This window comes from Onychomys torridus, chromosome 13 (assembly GCF_903995425.1).
Source record: "Onychomys torridus chromosome 13, mOncTor1.1, whole genome shotgun sequence".
Taxonomy (NCBI): domain Eukaryota; kingdom Metazoa; phylum Chordata; class Mammalia; order Rodentia; family Cricetidae; genus Onychomys; species Onychomys torridus.
In genome coordinates this window covers 63,193,459-63,202,641 of record NC_050455.1, presented here as the reverse complement: position 1 = coordinate 63,202,641, position 9,183 = coordinate 63,193,459, and positions in this window count along the sequence as shown.

Here is a 9,183-nt window from a genome sequence, read left to right as displayed (position 1 = left end):
TTGGATATGGTAACACTCATATGAATCACGTGTATTTCAATGTTAGTGAGTTTGCTAGATCGTCCTGGATCTCGAGTTTTATTAAAGTTGAAGACTAGGGAAGAGGAAGGAGAAAGACATGGGGAGGTGGAGGGAACAGTATGCTCTTCATGTCAACGAAACATTCTGAGGTTGTCAAAGGCTGTAAAGCTTGAGCTTGAAAAACTCTGACTTGAAGATGGTAGACTTTCTTGTGTTCTTTGGATCCAGTCATTTGGAGCTGATTGAGTTCATCTGGTATTTACTAGTACAGCAAACTAAATGTGCTCATGGCTGAGGCTGGCTCCTAGCTCCTGTCAGTATCTGTGAGACCATGAGAACACTACCTGTGAATCTCCAGCTTACGGCTTCCAGGTGGCAACACCTTGTCACCGTCAGAACCCAATTCTTCTGCAATGTGTCATTCTTTTTCTCAGTTTCTGTCTCTGTTTCTTCCCAGTAAAATGAAAAAAAAAATTCACCTTACTAAATAAAAATTTATTTTTAAATGTTGGTACCATTAAGGTTTTTTTGCTTCTGCAGAAGTTCTCTCAGTGGACAGGCTATGGCCCCTTGAAAAATGTTAAGTCAGAATGAGGAGGGAGATTCTGGTCCCTTCCTAGTCTAAAGTTGAAGTTTTAGAAATTGTAGCATTGGTGCTCAAGATTGAAGGCTCAATCCCTCATAGGCCATGAGAGTTGCTGAAGGAGTTTGAGACGTGATAGACCCCAAAGTCCCATTTAGACACTGTGTAGGAATCATTCATGGATCCATCCACATACCCATCCATCCATCCCTTTGTCGATGTATCCATCAGTCTTAGATAGGGTTGCTATTGCTGCAATGAAATACCATAACCAAAAGCAAGTTGGGGAGGAAAGGGTTTATTCAGCTTATACTGCCACATTGCAATCTATCACTGTATGGAAGGAAGCCAGGACAGGAACTCAAACGGAAGGAACTTGGAGACAGGAGCTGATGTAGAGGTCACAGAGGGGAGCTACTTAGTGGGTTGCTCCCCATGGCTTGCTCAGTCTGCTTTCTTATAGAACTCAGGACCACCAGCCCAAGGGTGGCCCTAGCCACAATGGGCCGGACCCAATCACTGATTAAGAAAATGCACTACAGCTGGGTCTTATGGAGATATTTTCTCAATTGAGGTTCCCTCCTTTCAGATGATACTAGTTTTTATCAAGTTGACCTAAATCTAGGCAAGACATCGTTTATCTACTTGCCACTGGCAGATACTAGTTAAATGTCCAATATGTGCTGGGGAGTGTTATGGCCATGGTACCCACAGCAGTGAGGGGAAGTTCATGCCTGGCTATTCCCAGCTGATTAAGGTGCTGTCTCAGAAACCTACTTACCAACAGGCTGTGCCTCTGGTTCCTGTAAAGAGAGCGATTCTCGCCCTTTGACTCAACTCTAGGACAAGATCCATGTGTGGTAGCAAATGGAACCAGTGACCAGTGGTCAAGAGGAAGTTTGCTCATAATGGTTAGAAGAAAGCTGTCTCCATCCTGCAATTACCTGGAAATGATCTCAGGGCAAGACCCCATCCAGCTAAGCTTCTAACTGTGGAAAGGATTAAAGACAAGCTTAAGCAGTGAAGGAAACCATCAACAACAGAAAGCTGACACACATGTCACTGAACTAGGCGGCCGAGTTCCAGCCCCAGCAAGCTGCAGAACGTGGCAGATTTGGCCATGTTCTGGTCTTAGAGACAAAGATAAAAAAAAAGGGGGGGGGGTATGGAATCTCCCTCTGTGACTGAGGAAAGTCTCTGAGGCCAGGCATGTGTCGGGGTGACCCTGGGTGAAGACCTAGAGAGGCCATTGTGTGAAGCTGTGAAAGTGAATCCTGGGTTGTTGGAGACCCCACAATGTTAGAGATGATGGAGTCATGGGATACCTGCCAAGGAGAGCTGCTATCAAGGAGTGGAGCCAGCCCAAAGAGAGAGAAGTGTGTTACAGTCAACAAAGCTGAAAGGAGCTGGAGATCTGAAGAGTGCTTTGACATCAGACACGGAGATGCAGAGTTTGAAGTTTGCCCAGCTGATTTTTGGTCTTGTGTTTGTCCAGTTTCCTCACTGTGCTCCTTTTCCTCCCTTTTGGAATGATAATGCATATTCCGTGACATTATATATTTGAAGTATGTGATTTGCTTTTTGATTTTTATTTACAGGGGTTTAGAGTTAAGGGATTGCCAGAAGAGACTTTGAACTTTGGGCTTTTAAATAATGCTGAGATTGTTACAGACTATTGAAATCGAACTGGATTCATTTCGCCTTAAGATACGGCTGCAAGCCCATGGGGGCCAGGGATTGGAATGTGGTGGTTTGAATAAAAACGGCTCCCAAAGATTCATGTATTTAAATGCTCAGGGAGTGGCACTATTTGGAAGGATTGGGAGGTGTGGCCTTATTGGAGGAAGTATGTCACTGGTGGTGGGTTATGAGGTTTCAAAAGCCTGAACAAGGCCCCATGTCTCTCTTCCTGATGCCTATGGATCCAGATGTAGAACTCTCAGCTTCTTCTCTAGCATCTTGTCTGCCTGTGCACAGCCAAGCTTCTTGGTGTCAATAGACTAAACCTCTGAAATGTAAGCCCGGCCTAATCAAATGCCTTCTGTTCTAAGAGTTGCTGTGGTCACGGTGTCTCTTCACCAACTAAGACGGGTACATTTGTTTTTATTCTTTTCTTCCAACTCTTTAGTGTGGGTCTGGACAGCCCAGGTATTCTGGCTAAAGTATATAGCTGGATTTCATTATGTTGTTTGTTTTTATTCAGTCCATTATTTCTGACATTAAATGGGTGAGTCTGGTGTAATATATTTATTGTGAACCACGTTTTTTCCTTTTTATTTAGAAGATGTTTTTAATATAATATATTTTGATCATATTCTCTCTCCTCCCCCAACTCCTCCCAGAAATTCCTACCTCCTTACCCACACAACTTTATGTTTTCTCTTTTGATCTCTCTAAAAACAAAAACAAAAATCAAAACAAATACTAAACAAATAAAAAAACCAACAAGACAAAAAATACCTAAACAAAGAAAAAAAAAGTCTTCCAACTCATGAAAAATAAAATGTCTCTTTTGTGTTGGCCAACTACTCCTGGGCACAGAGCCTGCCCTGGAGTGTTGTTGACATACCCAGAGACACTCCACGGGAGAAAACTGATTTTCTCTCTCCCATCAGGGATCAATTGCAAATAGCTTCTTGTTCAGGGGTGAAACTTTGTGTCCACTTCCCCTTCTCAGTGCTGGGATTTTTGTCTGGGTTGAATCTGTTCATGTCTTATGGGTGCTGCCATAGTCTTTGTGAGTTCATATGTGCGTCAATCCTATTATGTCTGGAAGACACTGTTTCATTGAAGTCATCTACTACTTCTGGCGCTTATGATCTTTCTACTTCCTCTGCATTGATCCCTGAGGCTTGAGGGGAGAGGTTTCATGGAAACATCCCATTTAGGGCCGAGTGTTCCCAAATCTCCCTGCACACACTACTTTGGGGTCTCTGTGTTAATTACTGTCCTTTGTAAGATGTTTTGTCTGATGAGGGCTGAGTGAAGCACTGATCTATGGGTATAGCAGTATGTTATTAAGAGTCGATCTATTGCCATGTTCTTTTAGCAGAATAAAGGTGATAGATTTTCCCCTAGGGCTCATGATCTAACTAGTCTCGTGTGAATTACTTCAGTGTCATTTTCTGTTTATCTCGCTTCTGTTTCCTTCTTCCTGCTTCTGCCTCTGCTGTATGTCCAGTTGGATAAAGCCGTGTGGGTCTCCACACCTCTTTTTATCACACTGTTCTTTAATAGTGAGCTTCTTCCATGTGTGGAGACACACTATCAGAGGTCACATTTCCATTCAGGTGAGGCCTGACCCCCTGAGCTCTTGAACTGAAAAGGTACGTGATCCTGCAGAGAGACCAACATCTACTCCCATCTTTGACCTCTTTTATTCTGTACACAACTCTCTCACCCCTCCATTTATTCTCAAAGTCAGTCCCTCCAATTTTCTTTCCCAACAAAATTTCCATGGCCCATTAAATTCTAAGTCAGAATAATTAGCAAAGTAAAAAAAAAAAAACCAAAAAACAAAAAACTATTTCCCTTTCTTGTAGGCAAAGAACAGCTAATTTTGCACATTTTTGAGGAGATAAAATGAATTATGTTCCAGCCTTCCAATGCTACAGAGAAAAATAAAGTAGGAAAGGCCCAGCTGGTGGTAGATCTGTCTGTTTCTCCTGTGGGTCTATCCACTCTGTCATGAGTTTTGAAGCTCTGTTGTTAAAGGTATACTTGTTGAGGATGGAGCCTCTTGTGCGACTGTCTAGTCTTTCTTCTCTCTTAACAGTGCCCCTCCTCCATGTCTAGTCCCTGTTGTTTAGATGGGTCTAACCTTTACCCCTGCAACTCTTGACACAGGCATGGCCAACCCCAGTGTCCAGTCTTGCAACACAACTAGATGGGTCTAAGTATAATGCCAGACAGGCTGACCAGGACCAGCAGGCCCCTTGCAGGGTATTTCACTGAACTCTTTTGGAACGTGACATCCATTTGCCGCAGGGACAGGCAGTTAATCAGTTCGTGTTAATAGACCAGGTCCAGCTGCTGAGCTCTGAGTTGTCCATGGTCCAGCATTCCTATCTCACTTCCCATGCTTCCTCTCAGTGTAAGGGTCAGATGGCAGTGGGAGGAGATCCAGACTTCTCAGAACAGTTCTGGCCTGAGCGTGTTCTTCAGAAAATGCATATGGATGCTGCCCCAGCTGCCCTGATATGATGCTTAAGAGGCTCACTAAATATAGAAAAAGTAAAAAACTCTAAAAATAAGTCACGAAGTCTACTTCTGATGTTCTGCTTCCCTCTATCAAATGTCTCCTTTGAAAACCTTTTATGTTTTCTTTGCTGCTTGCCTTGAAGTCCACTGATGGGTTAGCCTGGCTTGGCAGAGTTCCACACCTTCTCATAGAACTTACTTTGCAGAATTGGCCCTCAGAGAAGCTTGGCCAGCCCAGGACAAGCCCAGGACAAGCACTTGCCCATCACTGGGAACCATAAACTATTGTTTCTATTACTAATGTCTCCTGTAAGACTTCAGACTCTAAACAAGCCAATTATGTGTTACCCTGAACCAACTGGGGACCAATATGATCCCTGGCCTCATAAGCCTGACAGTGTAGGGCAGAAGTGAACATTAAACAATAAAGACCCAAGAGTGTAATTGGTTACTATGGTGATAAAGTGTCAAGAAGATGTACAAGTCAGTGTGAGAATCTGTAACAAGGCACTGGACCCCAGTGAGGCCTCTTTAACTCAAAATTCCCCTCTGTGCCTTGCAATTCTATCTCTAGCTTGGATGGTGTTTTCTGTGCCCACTCTAAAGTTATTTTCCAAGACAAGTAACACACACACACACACACACACACACACTTTTCTTTCTTTCTTCCTTCCTTTCTTCCTTCCTTCCTTCCTTCCTTCCTTCCTTCCTTCCTTCCTTCCTTCCTTTCTTTCTTTCTTTCTTTCTTTCTTTCTTTTTTTAGGTTTTTCAAGACAGGTTTCTCTGTAGCTTTGTACCTTTCCTGGATCTCACTCTGTAGACCAGGCTGGCCACGAACTCACAAAGATCTGGCCTGCCTCTGCCTCCCTAGTGCTGGGATTAAAGGTGTGCGCCACCACCGCCGGCTCACACATTTTTCATTTCCAACATGATTTCACTTTGAGTTTTCTGCAGAAACTCTATTTTCATATCTTGGATTGACTTTCTCCTTTCGTTCATCTCTTCACCTTTGTTCTTCGAGAGTACATTCACGTCTCCTTTGAATTGTTTGAAAATACTACGGTCGTTCTTTTAGATTCTTTGGTAGTTCTTCCGGGTCATTTTCATTTGGTTTTATTATTCTGGGATTAGTGATTTGTGGAGGAGCCATGTAGTCTTGGGTTTTCATGTCGTTCCTGTTTCTGTGCTGGGACTCAAGCATGTGGAGTTAGGTTATTGTCTGAGTTTTTCTTTCTTCTAGATTCTTTAATTTTACAGTTCTAGTCCCCTTTCCCCCGTCTTTCAGTGTCAATATGTTTGCAGTGTCCCGTGAAGGCCCACTGCTGTCGGGGTGTCCGTTCCCTTTTGTGGGACTGGTGTTTAGGACCAGGGTTCCACCTTGAGTCTTTTGAGGGTCAGATTTTGTCCTGTGTTGGGTAAGGCCTCTTACCTGGCTCTGCCACTTTCTCTGTGCATTGTGGAAATCTCCACACACCTGTGAGCCTTACGCTGAGCCAGACCTGGTCCCAGCCTGCTTCCTCAGCCAGCACTAGAGGAGTGGGAAGATGTGGAAATTGCTGAGGACCCGTTGGCCCAACCAAGAGTTAAATCCAGTTCCCACCCTGGGTCCACGTAAAGACAGAAGGAGACAACTGATGGCACAAAGTTGTCTTCTGACCTCCACATGTGTGCCGTGGTACACACACACACACACACACACACATACACACACACACACTAATATGTTTGAAAAAATTGAAATGTCCTGAAGTCTCTAATTGTGAAATTTTCTATTTCTACTTCAGTTCTGTCAGATTCTTATTTCATGTATCATAATTCTTTCATTAATTCCACACACAAATTGGACCTTTTGTATCATTAAAAAACTTGGTTCCTTTATAATTACTTAATGTCTGTCTTTATTACTAATAGCATTCCTTGTTCTGAAGTCTTCTTTGGTATCAGCACAGCAATTCCAACTTTCTTTTGGCTAGGTTTCTGTTAATGTTTTTGAGGCAGGGTCTCTCTCCATAGGCATCTAGTCTGTCCTGGAACTGATGATGTAGCCTAGACTGGGCTCAGACTTGTAATGAAACTCCTGCCTTGAACGTCTGAGTCCTGGGTGTGGTGGTTTGAATAAGGATGGCCTCATAGGCTCATATATATGAATGCTTGGGCCCCAGTTGGTGAACCTGTTTGAGAAGGATTAGGAGGTGTGGCCTTGTCAGAGGAGGAGTGTCTTGAAGTTTCAAAAGCCCACGTCACTCCCAGTTAGTTCCCTCTGCCTCCTACTTACTGATCAGGATGTAAACTCTCAGCTACTGCTCAAGTTCCATGCCTGCCTATCCACTGTAATGCTTCCTGCCATGGTGGTCATGGACTCACCCTCTGAAACTGTAATCCCCAATAAACCCTTTCTTCTATAAGTTGTCTTGGCCAGGACATCTTGTCATAGCAATTTAAAAGTACCCAAAACACTGGGATTACAGATATGAGCCACTGCTCAATTCTTGCCAGTGTTTTATGTATTTTAAACTACATTAATCTTTTGTTTTGTTTTTTGAGGCAGATCTTACTATATAGTTCTGGCTGGGCCAGAACTTGATATGGAAGCCAGCCTGGCCTCAACTTACAGTGACCTTCCAGCCTATGCCTCTTTGGTGCTAGGATTACAAGTGTGTGTCACCATGTCTGATTTATATAGGTCTTTATGTTTAAAGGGGTTTCTTGTGGAAAACATGTATTAGGCTTTGCTGTTTACCCCTACCAGTCAGGCATTCTCCTTTATTTTATTTATTTACTGTTATTGTGTGTAGTGTGTGTGTGTGTGTGTGTGTGTGTGTGTGTGTGTGTACCACGGCACACATTTGGAGGTCAGAAGACAACTTTGTGGCATCAGTTGTCTTCTGTCTTTACGTGGACCCGGGGTGGGAACTGGATTTAACTCTTGGTTGGGCCAACGGGTCCTCAGCAATTTCCACATCTTCCACCAGCTTTCAAATCTGTCTTTCCATCATCTTTTAACTTGCATGGTTTGATTTCTAGCAAGAGATATGCTATAATTCTTCTTTGTTCCTTCATACATAATGTGGCTTTTAAAAAGCCTCTACATTTTCTTTCTAGATGTCTCCTTTTTCTGATTTAAGTAATTTTAATATGATATTCCTGGATGTGTATGGTTTTAGCTGTCCTGTTCATCTTGGCATCACTGAGCTGTTGTAATCTACAGTTTGGTGTCTGTCGTAATTTTGGAAAGTTCTCAGCCATTAATATGTCTTCTACACTCTTCTCTTTGTTTCTTGCAGTCAAAAACACATCTGCCAGAATGTCTGACATTGACTTTTAGCTTGTAGATGTTCTGTTCTCTTTTCCTGTGTCATAGCTTGAGTAACTTCTAAAACAGTTAGTCAATTCTTTCCTCAACTATGCCAAGTCTGCTAATGAGCACACCTAAACAGTCTTTCTTTCTTTTCCACTACATCTCTTCCTGTTTGCTGATCTAGTATACTGTCCAGTGATCTCAGTTATTTCAAGACCTGTGGAAAATAGTTCCAACATCAGCATTGTACCTGAGTCCAATGATTCTGCTCTGTTCTGTTGTCTGCTGTGGTCTGGACTTCACATATAATTCTGGAATGTGTTTCTGCATTCCTCCATGCATATAAGTCTCCCCCTAACTTTCTCCAGCTCCAACAGGCTTTTACCAGTGTCTTGGGGGTATTGTCCTATCCCTGCAGAGCAAACCTTTCTGTTCCCTCGAGGAGGTGGGCAGTGACATCTATGGGGCCTTGTTTCATCTCTCTATGAGTTGCTGTGATGACAGAACAGCTTAGGGAAAGCTTGACCACTTCTGGCTCATGGTCTCAGAGCGTCTCAGTCCACTATGATAAGTAAAGTGTGGCAGAGTTCATGGCAGTGCGAGTCTATGGGTGCAGCTGATTGCTTGGTGGAGACTAGGGCCAGAACCAGGGGTTCTTTAGGACCTTCAGAGGCAGACCTGTAGGATCGACTACCAGCCAGACCCACATGTTGTAGAATATTATTTTAAGGTGTGTTACATTTGTTTGTGCCCTGGAACATTTGTTTTGATGATGCAGGATGTATTGCATTCTTTTATGTTGCATTTGTTTAACTGTGAAGCTGTGATACTTTGCCTGTCTAAAACACCTGATGGTCTAATAAAGAGCTGAATGGTCAATAGCAAGGCATGAGAAAGATAGTGGGGCTGACAGGCAGAGAGAATAAATAGGGGGAGAAATCTGGGGGGTAAAGGAGGGAGAGCAAAAGAACAAGGAGAGTAAGACATCAGGGGCCAGCCACCCAGCTATACAGCAAGCCATGGAGAAAGAAGTAAAGAAAGGTATACAGAAATAGAGAAAGATAAAAGCCCAGAGGCAAAA